This window comes from Sus scrofa, chromosome 17 (assembly GCF_054392235.1).
Source record: "Sus scrofa isolate SSC_HxYL_T2T_F1_AM1 chromosome 17, Sscrofa_HxYL_maternal_Yorkshire_Landrace_v2.0, whole genome shotgun sequence".
NCBI classification, from domain to species: domain Eukaryota; kingdom Metazoa; phylum Chordata; class Mammalia; order Artiodactyla; family Suidae; genus Sus; species Sus scrofa.
This window is the reverse complement of record NC_139399.1, coordinates 39,121,025-39,137,757: the sequence shown is the minus strand read 5'-3', so window position 1 is coordinate 39,137,757 and position 16,733 is coordinate 39,121,025.

The following is a 16,733-nucleotide window of genomic DNA, read 5'->3' as shown; positions in this document are numbered from 1 at the left end:
AATGCCTTACTCTGCTTTTTCATCTGCTTAATACATTGCACATATATACATTTTTAAAAATTGGGTTTGTCTTTCCCTAGCAGCATGTAAACTCCTTAAAATCAAGAACTTTAGTTTTTGTTCAATACTATGACCCTGGTGTCCAAAGAAGGTATTATATAAATATTTGTCAAATGGATAAATGAATGAATGAAGAAATGAATTTCAACCTTGAGAGGTGTGGAGTGGCTCCCAAGGCTGTTCTTGGACCTTGATCTACAGAAAAAACACAATTATATTGTAATGGTGATGATGATGGTAAGACCCATTGCTTGACCTGGGGACCCAAGTAGAGGCCATGTCTCTTTAGTGTTTCAATTAATCCTTAGCCCTAACCTACCCAGACTAAGAGTAACCTGGTATCTCTTTTTGGGTTGAATTATGTCTGAGCCCCAGGCATTTACTCAGTCCAATGTAGCCTGTCCTGCTTCCAGAATTCCTGCAGAAAGAATTGAGGAATCTGATTATCTCACTCACAGATTCCTGTTTATTTGACCTCAATGATTTTTCTCTTCCTTCAGTGAGACTTCCAGTGTTTGTGTGAGAAAAACATAGATGAAGGGACAAGGCTATGTTTCTCATATTGGTGGAAGATGGCAGTAATGTTTCAGCTTTCCTTTCCTCTTAGTTTCAGGGGAGGAAGAGCAGATGATAGCTACAACTTGGATCACTGCCATAGGAGGTGAAATGAGCTCTGACCTGTGAACCAAGAGGAGTATAGGTGGACTTCCTGTTTCATTCCTTCTTGATCAGCAGCAGGCTGGTCAAGGCAGTTAAGGCAGATCGCTTTTGAACTTATTTATAAATTGTAATTGTAGGAGCAAAAACTCCAGAAGCTTCACTGAATGGGCATTTTCTTCTCACCTACTGTGTAAGTTCCAGGATTTCTGGGCTCGTCTTCTACAAGGACATCAGGCCGATGACTGAGATGTTACTTCCTTCTTCTCCCATGGCATTGTCACAGTGGAAGCAGTCACTGCTGTTCCTCAGTGACTTTCAGGTTCTCATGCCTCTCTCAGGGTACAGCCATTGGAGGGTGAGTGCAGGGTTTAAAGATGTACATTTTTCAGTCTGATGCTCTATTATAGAACCAGCTTTCTATTCCAGAGTCTGCTTGGCTGGTCTCCAGTGTGGTGACCTTTGAAGGGGTTTTTACAGATATTTAAAAACAATGGATGTGATTCCATCTTACTTTAGTGCCCAAACTCTGCATTAGATATGACTCCACTGTGTGTGCACATTTGTGCATGTGTAGCAGATTTACAAAATACTCCTACAGCAATCTTTCATCAAAGAAAATGTAGTATGTTTGTAAACATTGCTGTTTTCTTATGTGAACTCCAATCCCACTCAGTAGTGGTTGAAGGGAACTGATTTCCAACCCTGCCCCCCACCACTATTTTAAAACTTAACCACAACACAATATTTCAACCAGTCCCCTTAACTAATGCCTGGGATCTTCAGGATAAAATCACTTTCCCTTCTTCCAAAGATGGACTGGGGTTGATGGGCCAGGGGCTGATGTGCCTTTCTAATACTGAGGTAGACAAGGGTTCTGGGGTCCATGCGTGATCTTTTCATGGCCTTCTGACTTTTTTGTCCTTTTTATGGTTGTCACCCTGCTGGCACTTAGACTGAGGTCTGTTATAGTACAGCTCAAGAGTCTTGTCTCTTTTTTATATAAACATGTCCTTGAATTAGGGGCTGGACTAGCATGATGTGAGGGCATGTAACCCAACAGGACCCTGTGGGGCCTCCTGGGACAGGCCCTTCCCCCATATCCTCTGCTTTAGCTCTTCTCAGTATCTGATGCACATTTCCTGAGTTTTGCAGATGTGAGTTCCCCCCTGCCCCCACCAAATGGTTAGCTACATGAGGACATAACCCCAGGCCTCCTGGAGCTTAAGGGTTAATAATGTTAACTCCTATGACACCATCCCATTACCTCACCATCAGCTGATCACATACCCTGAGACCCCTCTCCCTTACCTGGCTTATCAAAATGTTTTGCTGAAAATCCTTCAGGGAGTTTGGGATTTGGGGGCATAAGCCACCCATTCTTCTTGCTTGGCCCTGCAGTAAACCTTTTTCTGCTTCAAACTCTAACATTTCGGTTTTCTTGACCTCACTGTGCGTTGGGCACATGAACTTGCTAACAGGCACACCCCCAACCCTCACCCCTGCCAACACTCTCCTGGGCATCCTGGGCCTCCCTGACCCCCTCTGCCTACTTCCAACCCCCTAAAGAGGCTTAAAGGAACTTGTGAGCCCCTCCCCAAGCTGGTGACTTAGAAGCAAGTTCTCACTGTTTTTCTGTGGTCTTCGAGACCTCCACAAGAAACACCAATGTCTTTTAGCTCCCAGATTCTTGTATAGGAGGCATTCAGGTCTCTTACTTAGTTCTTACACCTATCTGAAGAAAATGTCTCCTATTCTTCTAGTCGCAAATTTTCTTAACCCCTTCCTTTTCAGACTACCTGCCTTTCCTGCTATTTTTGAATCTCAACCCTGGACAATAAACCAATAGCACAATCACTGAAGTGGGAGCTTGAGAAAAAGGCAGCAGAACTGGGTCTGAATCCCAGCCCCATTGCTTGTGGGCCATGTGATCTTGGGCAAATAATTTTGATTTTGGAAAGACAGCAGTGAGTGATGGTTTGAAGCGAGATCTTAATTCTCTGCTCAGGAATTGAATGTGAGCAGTCTGGCCGAAAACCAGGAATCCTAGCCACTCGACTAGCTAGAGGCTAAAAAGCAGAATTTCCCTGATTCTTGCCCCCATTGAAAGCAAAGATGTCTCAAGACAAAGACTGGGAAAACAGGTACAAAATTTATTGTTGGAAATACAGTACAACATGTGGGAGAGTGCACAGAGAAATAGTCTGTTTACCCAAGGCAGAAGCAAAGCAGTAATACACACCTGAAGGAGGAGTGTGGGTGTGCATGTCCTCTTGAATGAGGAGTATGCCAGAGAGGTGATTTAAATCACTTACATAAGACAGTTCTTCTGAGTCTTTGTTTTCCTTTGGCCAATTATCTTGTTTTATTTCTCACACCTGACTTGATGCAGGGCTCTCCCCGATATTCATACGCATCTTTTGGCCAAGATGGATTCCGGAGTAAAGGGTTATGGAACGGTTATCAGGGCTTATTATGACCTGGTGCCTGCTCCTCTTTGACCCCAGGAGTCTTTCTGTGCATGTGTAGTTGGGGAGGTCTCCTTGACCCCAGGAGTGATTGATGTGGTCATCTTATCTTTTTCTCCAGCAGAGCTTAGCTCCTGCCATTAACTTTCTTCTTGAGATGCCAAAGAAAAGCAAGGCCCAACTTGCTCAGTCTAACAAGTCCCAAATATTCTCAGCCCAGGGGCCCATTTTTCTTCTATTCAATTTTGCCTGAGCTTCAGTTTTCTCATCTGTAAAATGGAAATGATACTATCTGCCTCTTAATATCATAAGGATTATATGACACTGAGTGCTTACCACATGCTGAATGAATGAATGAATGAATAAAACAAATGAGCCTGCTGATGGATTAGACTTTGCCAGTTTCCTTGTGAACACCATAATGTTAAACGCTCTGGCCAGACTTCCTGGGCTCTCCTCTCTCACTTAAGTAAAAGCGCATTTGTCTATAATCACTTTTCTCTTTACTGTGGGTGGGTTTTATCTGTTTAGCAGATGGTGAGCTCTCCAAGTGTAGGGATTAGATCTCTTCCTGTTTCTCTCTCAGCTTGGCAGATGCTCAGTAAATGGTCAGTACTCATCGTGTCCTATTTAGCCAAAATGACTCCTGAATGCTGGCATGGAAAGAGCAGAGGCCAGGCCCGAGATGAGGCCTTGGGAGCTGGACTGTGGAAATAACTTCTGCCACTTGAAAAGCTTGCTCCTCTGTCCTTGAGTGGACAAGGACAAGAAGCTTGAGTAGACAAGTAGCTTGGGGTGGCTGAGATATTAACCTGCGTGTTGTGTGAAGGCAGGGCAGCCCAAGGACTGGGCTTAAGAATCAAACACACAGGGCCAAGAGGGAAATATTGAGGCAAAGGAAGTAAGTGACATGTTCATATTTGTTTGGTTTTAAGTGTGCAAATGATGGATGGTTGTGGACAAGTCTGTGATTTTGATTTGTAGGTGGAGAGCATATTCACTGTGTTTTCTGGGCCCTCAGTGACGTAGTACACATTGGTACATTTAAGTCTCTACCAATTACACACATTTTGGAGAGCCTGTGACTGTTTCATCAAATTCTGTTCATCCCTGGGAGTCAGAGCTCAGATAACACACTGTGATGGAGTGTTATGCTGTCTTAAGAATGATAAGAGCATACATGACAACACTTTGGCAGTCCACACCATTGGGCAGTCTATCCTTGGGTCTATTGGGAGCCCACCATTGGGAGGGGTCACCTCCCTTATCACCAAGGAGACAACAGTTTAGCAACTTGGAAAAAAATCAATTTAGAGTCTCATCTTACTGTGCACCAAAATAAATGTCAATGGATTAAAGAACCTAATATAATATAAAGACTATAAAACCATGAAAACTATCTAGATGGGGAATAATAAGGTTAGAAGAGTTATGAGAAATAATAAAAGTTATACATATTATTAGATAACATTTAAAATGTCTTTGTATAGCAGGAAGGACTACCATAATTTTAAAAAAATCAAAATAATTATAGAAAAGTATAAACATCATCATACTCAAGAGACAGGACAGTTCTATTAACTGTATGCATTTGTTGAAACTCATAGAACTGTACCCCTGACAGAGCAAATCTTACTATATATACTATATATATATGTGAAAGAGATATAAAAGAAAAAATTAGCTGCTGAAAACACACAAACATTAAAATACCAACCAGTCAGCTAGAAGAAAAAATATATGCAATACACACCAACGATTTGAGGTTGATGTTCTTAATATATTTTAAACTTGGTAAGCATAGTATTAATACCTCAGTAGACACATGAGTGAGCTGACAAGTCATAAAAGAAGAAATTTAAATGGCCAAAATAATAGAATGCAAATTCACTTATCATTGGCATTTTAATGTCTCACCCATCAAATTAGTCCAAAATAATGGTGTGATCACTTGAATAATTTGCCCCCAAAGATATCCATGCTCTAATTCTTGGAACCTTTGAATATTACCTTATAGGGCAAAAGGGATGGCACAGATGTGATTAAATTAAGAATTTTGAGATTATCCTAGATTACTCATGCATGCTTTAAATATAATCTCAGGAGTCCTTATAAGAGGGAGGCAGAGAAAGATTTGTCTGCAGATTATAGGAGATGCGATGATGGGAGTAAAATAGTGGAGTGATTTGAGGAAGGGGTAACCAGCAAGGAGTATGAGTGGCTTCAAAAGCAAGGAAAGTCAAAGAAATGAATTTTTTTTTCCTAGAGCTTCCAGAAGGAACCAGCCTTGCTGACACCTTGTTGTTATTCCATTGAATTTTTGACTTCTAGCTTCCAGAACCATAAGAAAATAAATTTGTGTTGCTTTAAGGCCCCAGGCTTGTGGTAATTTGTTACAGCAGCAATACTAATCCATGCAGTAAAGCAGCCTTTTTCATAAATTCAAATGGGAAGGTCAATAGTCCAATCTCTTTTGCAGTATTTTCACAATCTGTAGGAAAAACTATAAAAATTTTATATTTGGATTTCCCGTCGTGGCGCAGTGGTTAACGAATCCGACTAGGAACCATGAGGTTGCGGGTTCGGTCCCTGCCCTTGCTCAGTGGGTTAACGATCCGGCGTTGCTGTGAGCTGTGGTGTAGGTTGCAGACGCAGCTCGGATCCCACGTTGCTGTGGCTCTGGCATAGGCCGGTGGCTACAGCTCCAATTCAACCCCTAGCCTGGGAACCTCCATATGCCTCGCACGGGAGTGGCCCAAGAAATAGCAACAACAACAACAACAAAAAAGACAAAAAAAAAAAAAAAAAAAAAAAATTTTATATTTAATGATTTAGTAATTTTAAATCTGGGAGTCTGTTTCACAGAGACAATTTGATGACAAAAATTCTTACATGAATATTTTTATCTTCATCATAATAGCAACAAACTGGAAATAAATGTTCAATAGAAGGGGAAAGAGTAAATAAACTACAGGCTATCTAAGGATAGATTAGCATTAAGCTACGAAGTATTTATTAGAATTTTATGAAAACATAAGAAATGCTATACCAGGAGTTCCTGTCATGGTGCAGCAGAAATGAATCCGACTAGGAACCATGAGGTTGTGGGTTCAATCCCCGACCTCGCTCAGTGGGTTAAGGATCCGGCATTGCCATGAGCTGTGGTGTAGGTCGCAGACGTGGCTCGGATCTGGCGTTGCTATGGCTCTGGCGTAGGCCAGTAGCAGTGCTCTGATTGGACCCCCCAGCCTGGGAACCTCCATATGCCGTGTATGGGTGTGGATGATTACTTTTATTCATGTAACTATTCCGTTTTTTCAAATTTTCTATAGTGAATGAGTATTAGTTTTGCAATGAAATGATTACTAAGATCAATCAATGGCCCCCTTGGAAATGGAGGACAAGGGACCCTGGAGTCATGGCCAGACCTTGAAGGAAGTAGGAGATCTCAGGAGGTTGTATAGGGACAAGGCAGAGAGTTTGGGAGGAGGGAGTGCAGGAGTTTCAAGGTTAGGTTGGTGGAGGTGAGGGATTCAGGATGGTGAAGTGTGACTACCTGTTAATGAGGAGAGTTTGGCTTTGGTCTAAGGAAGATCTATGGCAATTGGTTAGTAAATTTGGGAAAAATCATTTTAGGTCTTTATATGCTTCACAAAATAAATCTATTTAGAAAAAGGGGTAGAGTAGGCACTGTTTGTTGTCCACCCGATGTCCACCTCCCCTTCCTTGCCCTGTCAGAACCCCAACATCATGCAGTTGTTCCCCTTACTCCATCCATGAGAGGAATGAAAGTACATCCCAGTTCCGGCTGGGCATGGGGAGGGGTGAAATGGTTCCGACTACTCTAACCCACTTAGGGAAAGCCCATCTTACCTCTCTCAATGTGTTTCCAGGAGTTCCCATCAAGGCTCAGCAGAAACGAATCTGACTAGTATCCATGAGGATGCAGGTTCAGTCCCTGGCCTCACTCAGGGGGTTAGGATCTGGCGTTGGGTGAGCTGTGGTGTAGGTTGCAGACATAGCTTGGACCTGGCATTGCTGTGGCTGTGGCATAGGCCGGCGACTACACTTCCATATGCCATGGGTGTGGCCCTAAAAAGACAAAAATATATATGTGCTTAAATCCAGAAGCCAGATTTAAGCTCCTGCAATCACAGACCTTAGAATAATGCATCACACTCAATAAATGCTCAATACATGTTGATGAATGAAGCAATCAGCACTTGGCATTCCCCTTGCAATTGTTATTGTTCTAGTAGCGAAGACATGACCTAGCTCAGTCCAATGGGGCTGAAGAGAAGGGCTTTTATGGTCAAATGAAAGGTTCTTTGTGTTATCCAAACTCTAAACAAAGAAGCATTACCCCCACCTGCTGTTGGGCACCATTTTGCCACCTTGAGAAGCCAGCCTCGGAACAAAACCCTCACAGAGGAGAACAGAGTCAAGGGAATCTCGGTGAAACGGAGCCAGAGCTTACCCTACTGCTATACTTCTGGTTATATGAGTTAATACACTTCCCTTTTGTTAGGACCCTTTGTGTTGGGATTTCTAGTGTAGAGTACAACCAGAGTCCAAGGATTTTTAATGGAAAACTTTAAAATATTTAGAATGTCTAGAATTAATTTTTGAGGGCTTACCTTGTACTAAGCACTAAAGTTATGGTTCAATACCATAAGCAAATGGTTCAATACCAAGTACAGATTTTTATCCAGAGAAGGAGCTAGCTGTTCATTAAATTGAAGGATAAGACAGACAGTTATTAGGTCCTAGAAAGGATAAATAAGTGCTATGTTGTTGTGGTAAATATGCAACAAATAGTGACCTAGTGTCTTGGGTTAGAGTGAGTCCGAATCAGAATGGGGTAATTTTTGTTGCAACAAACCTAACAACAAAAGCTTATTTGTCCGCATGGGTAGTGGTGAGGGTGGGGCACTCTGTTCATTGCAGCTCTCAGGGATCTAGGTTGATGGAGCAGCCACAATCTCAGATGTTGCTGGTCTTTTGGTTTGAAGAAAAGAATGATCTTTGGAGTGTGTCACATAGTTAATTAAATGGTCCCACCCAGAAGTGATGTGCAGAGCCTGCTTCATGGATGTGTAACCTGTGCCCCAAGTTCAGAGGGGCTCCATGTTCTGCTGTTGCCATCTTGAAATTAATAATATTTTTAAACAAGGGGTCCCACCTTTTCATTTTGTACCAGGCCAGGCAAATTTATTATGTAGCTAGCCTTGAATTAGAACTAACTAGGCCGAAGATGAGACTCAGCGTGAGGACCAAGGGGTCTGTGAGGGAAAACTTGATCTGGCCCAGTGGATGCAGGGCTGGAAGCCCCCCATCATAGTGGTCAGCACTAGGACATGATGAGTGAACATGGGCTATAAACCAAGAGAGCTACAGCCTCATATCCCAGCGTGGGGCCATCAGTGCATCTGGGCCAGGGAAATACATCAGCTGTGGACAAAGATGCATAGGTCCAGTATTGGACACTGACAAAGAAATGAAAAGTTATAGCCCAAGAAATTGGTGGGGCTCCAATTTTCTTTTCTATTGGTAATTTAGAAGCAAGGATAACCCTTTTCAATTTGTTTCAGGCTCCAATGTTCTTAGAAAAATTGCAAGCAAGAACCTGAGAGAGAGAGAGAGGAAGGGTGGGCCTCTACTAATAGGCCTTGAATGATTAAGACAATAGGAAAGGAGGTGCTCTTTGTAATTGCCTGAGTTGGAGAAGCAGCTCATATAATTACCATGAAGCTTAACTAGAAGAATGAAACAATCGTCTCAACTTAGGAGGAACATCCCTTCCAGTCCTTGGTGCAATCAAGCTGAGTACCAGTGGGGACACAGAGAAAATTCATTGAGCTCTGCTGTGGAGAACCTGCTATGGGGGGTGGGTACAGATTCCTGGGACCTGGGCTCACTCAGGATGGAGGCCTGGAGAAGCTCTGACCCGGAAGACCTGCTTGGATTCGAGTCATACTCATGGCTATGTGAAAGAGGCCAGTGGGACCAGTCCTGCTTTTCTCTTGTTCTCTTTAAGGTCAGGGCTTCTTTGGCTTTTGCAGAGAGTCTCCTAGAAGACAGAGAAATGATGAGGAGAAAAGTATCCAGTACAGCAAACTTGACCAAATGAGCATTTCCCCTGCACTGGATGCTGTTAGTGATCTGCTCAGATCCCCTTTATCAGGAAGGAGTACCATTTTCCAGCTGCTGTGGAGCTGTTGTGTGGCTGCTAAAGGCTCACAGGGGCCTCATTCTCCCAAGAATTGCCATCAGCTGAGTTGGAGTCACTATTTTGGGAGTCACTATATGCCCCCTGCTGATGAAGAAGAACCTTCAGTCAGTGACTGACATGGGGGTACCAAAGATTGCCCTCTTATCTCAAGGGGGTCCACTCCATGGTACTGTTTATGCCCAGAGCTCCCCTAAATTTCAGAGGAGACCACATCTTTTCTCAGCTCTGTCTTCTGCTCTGTTAGCTTCTCTCACTCCCGTTTTCCTGAGATTCCCTCCTCCAGTGGATTATAGGTACTGAAATCTTCATCTCAGATGCTGCTTCCAGAGAACCCCCCCTTTATCCTTTAGGCTTGGAAAAGTGTTTACTTAAGGACAAAGGCTACTGGGCAATGGGAGTGGGGGTAGAGGGCTAGAGAACTAGAAAGGCATGGTTCTCTTTCTTCATGGATGAGAACAAACTTCCTACAGATTGGAGGTGAAAGTGACTGACAGGGGTCTCTGCCAGTCAAAGGGGATCACAGAAAACCACTCATGATTGGTGGGGCCAAGGTCAGCTCTCAAAGAAGACTGGGCTATGGGCTGAGCCTGTGTCCTAGTGCAAGTCGACATGGTTTAGGGACACACCTCGTCATGTATTTTTGCCTTCTCTTTCCTTCTCCTTGTTCCCCTTCCCTTCTCTCTCTTTACCTATTTGCTCATCATTTCTAAAACTTTCTGTCCATTTTGGTTGAGGTCAGGGTTCTTATGGAACAAAAAGGGAAATGTCACTGGGAGTATTCTTGCTCAATTAAACTGTGCTGGGCACTGCTCTTGACCTGCGGCCTCTCACCCTAACCTAACTACATGAGTCATTAAGAGCAGCTGTACTTGCAGGATGTCATCTTTTTGCTGGATGTATCCTGCATGGCCTCAGTTCCCCATGGTCCTTCCTATTCCTCATTCTCTCCTCATTCTTGTCCCTTTTATCTTAGTCTCTCTCTCTCTCTCTCTCTCTCTCTGGAATCTCTGAGTCTTTTGGTTTTCTGGAATTCTAGTTTCCTTTGCCAGGCTCCTGACACCAGTTTGACCACATCTGTATTTCTTTCCTGCTTAAAATCTTTCACCAGTGTACCCTAGCCCTTCTGAGGATTTCCATATAGCTTGCAACATGCTTCTACCTCCCACCTCTGTCAGTTCCCCCACTGTGTCCCCTCTGCCTGGCCCTGCATATCACACAGCTCTGTTTCTCAAATTACTCCTCATCCATCTGGGCCCTGTTCCAGCTATTACTTCTCCTAAGTTTGCCTCTCTTCCTAACTGACTTTTCTTTTTTTCTTTTCTTTTTTTTTTTTTCTGTCTTTTTAGGGACGTACCTGCGGCATATGGAGGTTCCCAGGCAAGGTGTCCAATTGGATCGATAGCCACTGGCCTACGCCACAGCCATAGCAACGCAGGATCCGAGCCATGTCTGTGACCTACACCACAGCTCACAGCAATGCTGGAACCTTAACCCAATGAACAAGGTCAGGGATCGAACCTGCGTCCTCCTGGATGCTAGTCAGATTCGTTTCCACTGAGCCACGACAGGAACTCCCCTAACTGACTTTTCAAGAGTGATCCAAACTACCTTCTTCTCTCTAAACTTCTTGTCATCCTTTGGGCAACTGCCTGTATCCCTGCTTTGGGCCCTTCCCTATCTTCCCCTCTATCATTCAGCCTTTTCACTGGTAACAGCACCTGTGTATTGCTGTCTAGGCCACATAATTAGATGAAGTTCCTTAGGGGCAGGCTTGTGTCCAGGACCTCTCTGAATCTCTGGCATCCTGCCTAGTGCCTGGAACACAGCACCTGGGATGGACACTACACACTGGACTCAGCACCCATGCCAACTTCCATGGAAGTGTCATTTTTATATGGAGGGGCTAGAAGAGCAAAATCCACATTCGTCAGACTCCCCTGAAGTTAGGGGAACAGAGTTGACACAAACCAACTTTCTGCTCCTTCCACTGGTTCTGCTGGTGAACAGGCTTTGGCCTTTGAGATACTAGGTTTTCCTGCAGTGCATAGTGGCTGCTCACTAGTTTCATGGGTGTTGAGAAACAGGGCTCGGAGCATCCGTGTTTTGTTGGTGCGGTCTAGAGACTATGATCTTACTCTAGAACAAGTGGTTTCACAGGGGACTTATGACCTCTGGCACCAGTGAGGTGATGTGGTTTTGTGGCTGGCATAGGAAGCAGCACCCCGGCTGAGCTAGTTCTGATGTGCTGTATTATGTGTCATCATTCTTTTAGCCCTCTCAAAGTTTTTGTTTGTTTGTTTTGTTTTGTTTTGTTTGGCCATGCCCATGGCATATGGAAATTCCCAGGCCAGGGACTGAACCCACGCCATAGTTGTGACTCAGGCTGCTGCAGTGACAACACCAGATCTTTAATCTGATGTGCCACAAGAGAACTTCTCAAGGTTTTCTCAGTGCATAAATTGTTACGTTAAATCCATTTTTGCTTAATTTTTTACTTAAAAAGTTCAAGTAGCTTCCACTTTTTTTTCTTTTCTTTTTTGCCTTTTTAGGGCCGCATCCACGGCATATAGAGGTTCCCAGGCTAAGGGTCGAATCAGAGCTGTAGCCGCAGGATCTGAGCTGCATCTGCGACCTACACCACAGCTCATAGCAATGCCAGATCCTTAACCCACTGAGCGAGGCCAGGGATCAAGTGGGTTAAAGTCACGGGTGCTAGCCAGATTCATTTCCACTGAGCCACGATGGGAACTCCAGTTTCTACTTTCTACTACTGATCCCTTGGCCAATACAGTATGTGTACAGAATATTGAAAGACCCATATTGAAATGGGTTTAGTTCACAGATGAGGAAACTGAAGCCCAGAAAGAGAATCAGATAAGTCAGTGGTAGTACAGGGACTAAAACCCAGGACTCCTTCCTCTTAGTCTAGTGCTTGTTCTCCTGCACCAAAGCGACATTTGTTTATTTATTTTGGTCTTTTTGGGCCTGCACCCATGGCATATGGAGGGTCCCAGGCTAGGGGTCGAATTGGCAAAGTGACATTTCTGCCTTTACTACCTCACCTTCCCTATCTCATTCTCTAGAATGAATCTCTTCCTTTACCAGGTGGGATAGGGTGGGATTGAACCACTGTTTTTGATATTTATAGATATATGTTGTATAAATATCTGCATAATATATCTATATAATAGCTATAAATGTAAACATAAGCATAAATAATATAACTAATAATAAATAATGTAGATAATAATAATAAGCAGTATTGACTGCTTTCTCTTCCCTTTTCCATCTTACTCCCCCACTCCTGTACTAGAATTTACCAGAATCAACTTCCTACAAACTACTTGTTCTAGAATCCTTGCCTTGGGGTTTGCTTCAGAGAGAATCCAAATAAGACAGAAGGATTCATCCTAGTCAATAGGATGGTAAGTCCCAGGAGATGCTATAGGCCCTGGAGAGGGTATATTGGCAAGGGATTTATGGTCAGAGGGTTCTTTCCAGAGCCTACTAAATTTTTCCCCAGAGATGGGCCACGTGTAGAACCTGGGTGCCTTTGCAAGTGCTGTTCTATTACCAACCGAGAGCCTTACTTTAGCCCAACCCCAAGGTAGGCTCCAAAAAGCAGACTCATTTTAGTGACATCTCCAGTGTCAAATATGATGCTCTTGGTTTTGTCCCATGAAAGAGGGACAAATATAAAGTTTGTGTCAAATATAAAGTTTGCTTCAGGAGTTCCCATCATGGTTCAGCAGAAACAAATCTGACTGGCATCCATGAGGATGAGGTTTGATCCCTAGCCTAGCTTGGTGGGTTAAGGACCTGGTGTTGACATGAGCTGTGGTGTAGGTTGCAGACATGGCTCAAATCCCGCATTGCTATGGTTGTGGTATAGGCTGGTGGCTACAGCTCCAGTTCGACCCCTGCCACAGGTGAGGCCCTAAAAAGACCAAAATAATAATAATAATAATGATAAGTTTGCTTCAAGGAGTCTCATCTGCATTTGGCCAGGCCTACAAACCTGAAAACTATCTCAGAGCTTATGTTTTTTCTGTCCTCACAGAGCAATTGATATGTGGGTGGGAGCACACAAAGATGGTAGTGGCCACAGCCTGGGCCTCCTCTAGCACTCAGCCCCGGGCACTTCGGAAAAAAAAAAAAATCTCTAGAGATGATGAAGGGTTTTAAAAATAAAAGCTGTTGAGGCAGCCTGCAGCGTCCTATCCCTGGAGCTTCCTCCTCCCCACCCCTGGCTCTCAGCACATGGCAGGACCCTAGGGCCCTGTTCTCTGGTCTCCTCAGCCACCTTGGGTCCAAGGGCTCTGCTCCAAGGTCCAGCTTGGCCAAGAGTGGTCATCAGAGCAGAGGGAGGCAGGATGACCCACATACTCAGAGTCAAGGCCACAGTTTATTGATGCAGGGTCAAGGTTATTCTCTAAATAAACTTCCCTGCTTCAAAAACTTTTAGTGGCAGGTGGTGGCTCAACAGAGACTCAATTATAGAGGCCTCAGTGTGAAGTGTGGTGTTGTCCTCAGCAGCTCTTTGGGAGCCCTTTGTCCCAGGCAGTCCTTTCTCTGAAGGACAGCTGATCAGGGCAAACCTCTGAGTATCCAGGGCAGGGATCCAGCTGCATCTTCCCCAGACATGTCCCTGGGAAGTGCTGCCCTTACACCTGGGCAGCTGGGGCCTCTGACCTGATCCATTGCTTCAGAGCAGAGATCTCAAACTATCTGTGATGAACAACCAGATTTAAAATTTTCCAACCAGAAGTCCCCATTGTGGTGCAGTGGAAACAAATCCGACTAGTAGCCATGAGGATGTGGGTTCAATCCCTGGCTTTGCTCAGTGGCTTAAGGATGGGGTGTTGCTGTGAGCTGTGGTGTAGGTCGCAGACACTGCTTGGATCCTGTGTTGCTGTGGCTATAGTGTAGCCTGGCAGGTGTAGCTCTGATTCAACCCGTAGCCTGGGAAGTTTCATGTGCTAAGCACAGCTCTAAAAAGAAAAGAAAAGAAAAGAAAAGAAAAGAAAAGAAAAGAAAAGAAAAGAAAAGAAAAGAAAAGAAAAAAGAAAAAAAATTCCAACCAGTTGTAGACCAATGATTTTGTAAAATGTGGTAAAAATGAATTACTAGAAAAATGAAATGTTAAGAAACATGTGAAATAAGGTCCAAATGTTTACTATTCTTATTTGACTCAAAATACATAAAATTAGGTGATCAAATTGCTATCAAGTTCCTAAATGTTTACTCAGTTTCTGTGCTAACCTTGTTATGGGCCCATGAGAAACCGCTCTTGGGCTGGCACACTTTGTGGACCACACAGAGAGCAGTCTGGCTTTAAAGGACTTCTCATCCCTCCCCTGCCCTGTGCTAAGGAGAGCCTCCCACGAGGAGTTCATGACACCAGTCACCTCCTCTACCTCAGGCCACACTCAGGGTGAGCAGGACTCTAGTCTGCCATTTAAATAGCCTTATACTGCTTCTCTCTGCTGTGTGGGCATCTTCTCTGGATCTGTCCTCCCAAGGCTAGTCCATGCCTTCAGTGAGCACCCCCAAGGAACGGGTCATGGACAGAGCTTGGACTTGAAGTCTCATCCATCCACACGTGTGCACGCGGGACTCTGTGTGGTACAGGCTGGAGCTATGGGTGTAACAGATGCCCAGAACTACTGTGCCTCCCACAGATCCTGGCAGCAGCTCAGCACTTAGAGAGCCAACTGTTATTGAACTCAGACAGGGGTGGCTATGGGATAGGATTATGATTAGGATTCAAGTTGGCAGTAATCAAGATGCAGTCATCTTATGTTTAATGTGGCTACTTAGTCTGACCACTAATTTTACCTATTGACTTGGCTGGGCCATGGTGCCCAGATATTTGGTGAAATGTTACTCTGAATATTTTCGAGAAGGTATTTTTGATGAGATTTAGCATGTAAGTCAGTGGACTTAGAGGAAATCATGTTGCTCTCTATACTGTGGTTGGGCCTCATCCAATTACTTGAAGGCCTTGATAGAGCAAAGACTAACCTCCGCTGAGCCAGAAGGGGTTCTTCCAGCAGACTGCCTCTGGACTCAAACTGCACCTCTCCCCTGAGTCTCCAGCCTGTTGACCTCCTCCATCAGATTTGGACTCCCCATTCCTTTGTATTCACATAGGCCAATTCCTTAAAATAAAAGCCTCTCCATATATACATACACCATCATGTTGGTTTTGTTTCTTTGGAGAACCCTGACACTTAGCTTTACCGAAGGACAGAAGAAAGGACATACAGGGCATCCAACATCTCCTTATTAGGAGGCCAACCACATAGCTTCTTCAGCCTCCTCAACCACATGGAGTATCTATAGCTGCCCAGGTAGGGAGCCAAGATGCTTGCAGGTCACTTTGACACAGAGGCCACAGCTTTTGCTTCCCATCAGCTCTTTATACTGTGTGAGTCAGGTAGGCCCAAGGCCTGCAAGCCAACTCTCAACATTTCATATTTATTCTGTAGTTCCAAGGAAACAAGGCAGTGAGAAGAAAGAGGTCAAGGTCATTCCCAGGTAGGCCTACATCACCCAGGTCTGATGTTAACCTTTATACACATGAGTATAATTCTTGTTGCTGATTTGTCTTGCTATTCTTGAGCCTCTACTCATTACAGTTCAAGTGTGAAGGCAGAACCCAAAGGAAAGCAAAGGAGTCTCAGTCTTTAGCTTTGGATACTTAATATGAGATCTCAAGGAAGCCCTTTTGAAATGGGAATTATAGAGGTAAGAATTTGTACTTCCCAGAGTTGGGCTGTTTAGCCATAAAAGGCTTTCTAATTTTCCCCAAATCTTCTCATTAAATTTGGGAAAGCTCCATGGTGCACCACTTGAAGTCATGGTGTAGGGACACGCAGGTTATATGTCACATGGTGGGGGTGGAGAGGCAGGAACCCTTTCTGGGATCCCAGAAAGGAGCTATAGGTGGGGGTGGGAACTGGAGACTTGCTCCCTGGTCTCCCTCTAGGTCAAAATCCAGCAGGTGTGGGATGGGTGTGGCTGATGAGACAGGTTTGCAAACTCTAGAGAAGAGGTTGGTGCCTGCAATCCACCTGGAGAGGGGGCAGAGCCTTCCTTGGAGAGAGGCCTGGACCACCAGGGAGCAATCCTGATGGAGTGAAAATAGTGGTGAGACTTGGTAATGCTGAGGGGCCCTCAGATTTCCCTGCTCACCCTTGCTATAGCTTCCCAAGGGCCCTGTAGGGCTTGGAGGGAATCCAGGAACATGCCTGTGTCCCCTGGAGAGTGGCAGAAGAAGACTGAGAGACAGATGCCAGCCAGGGGATCTCCAT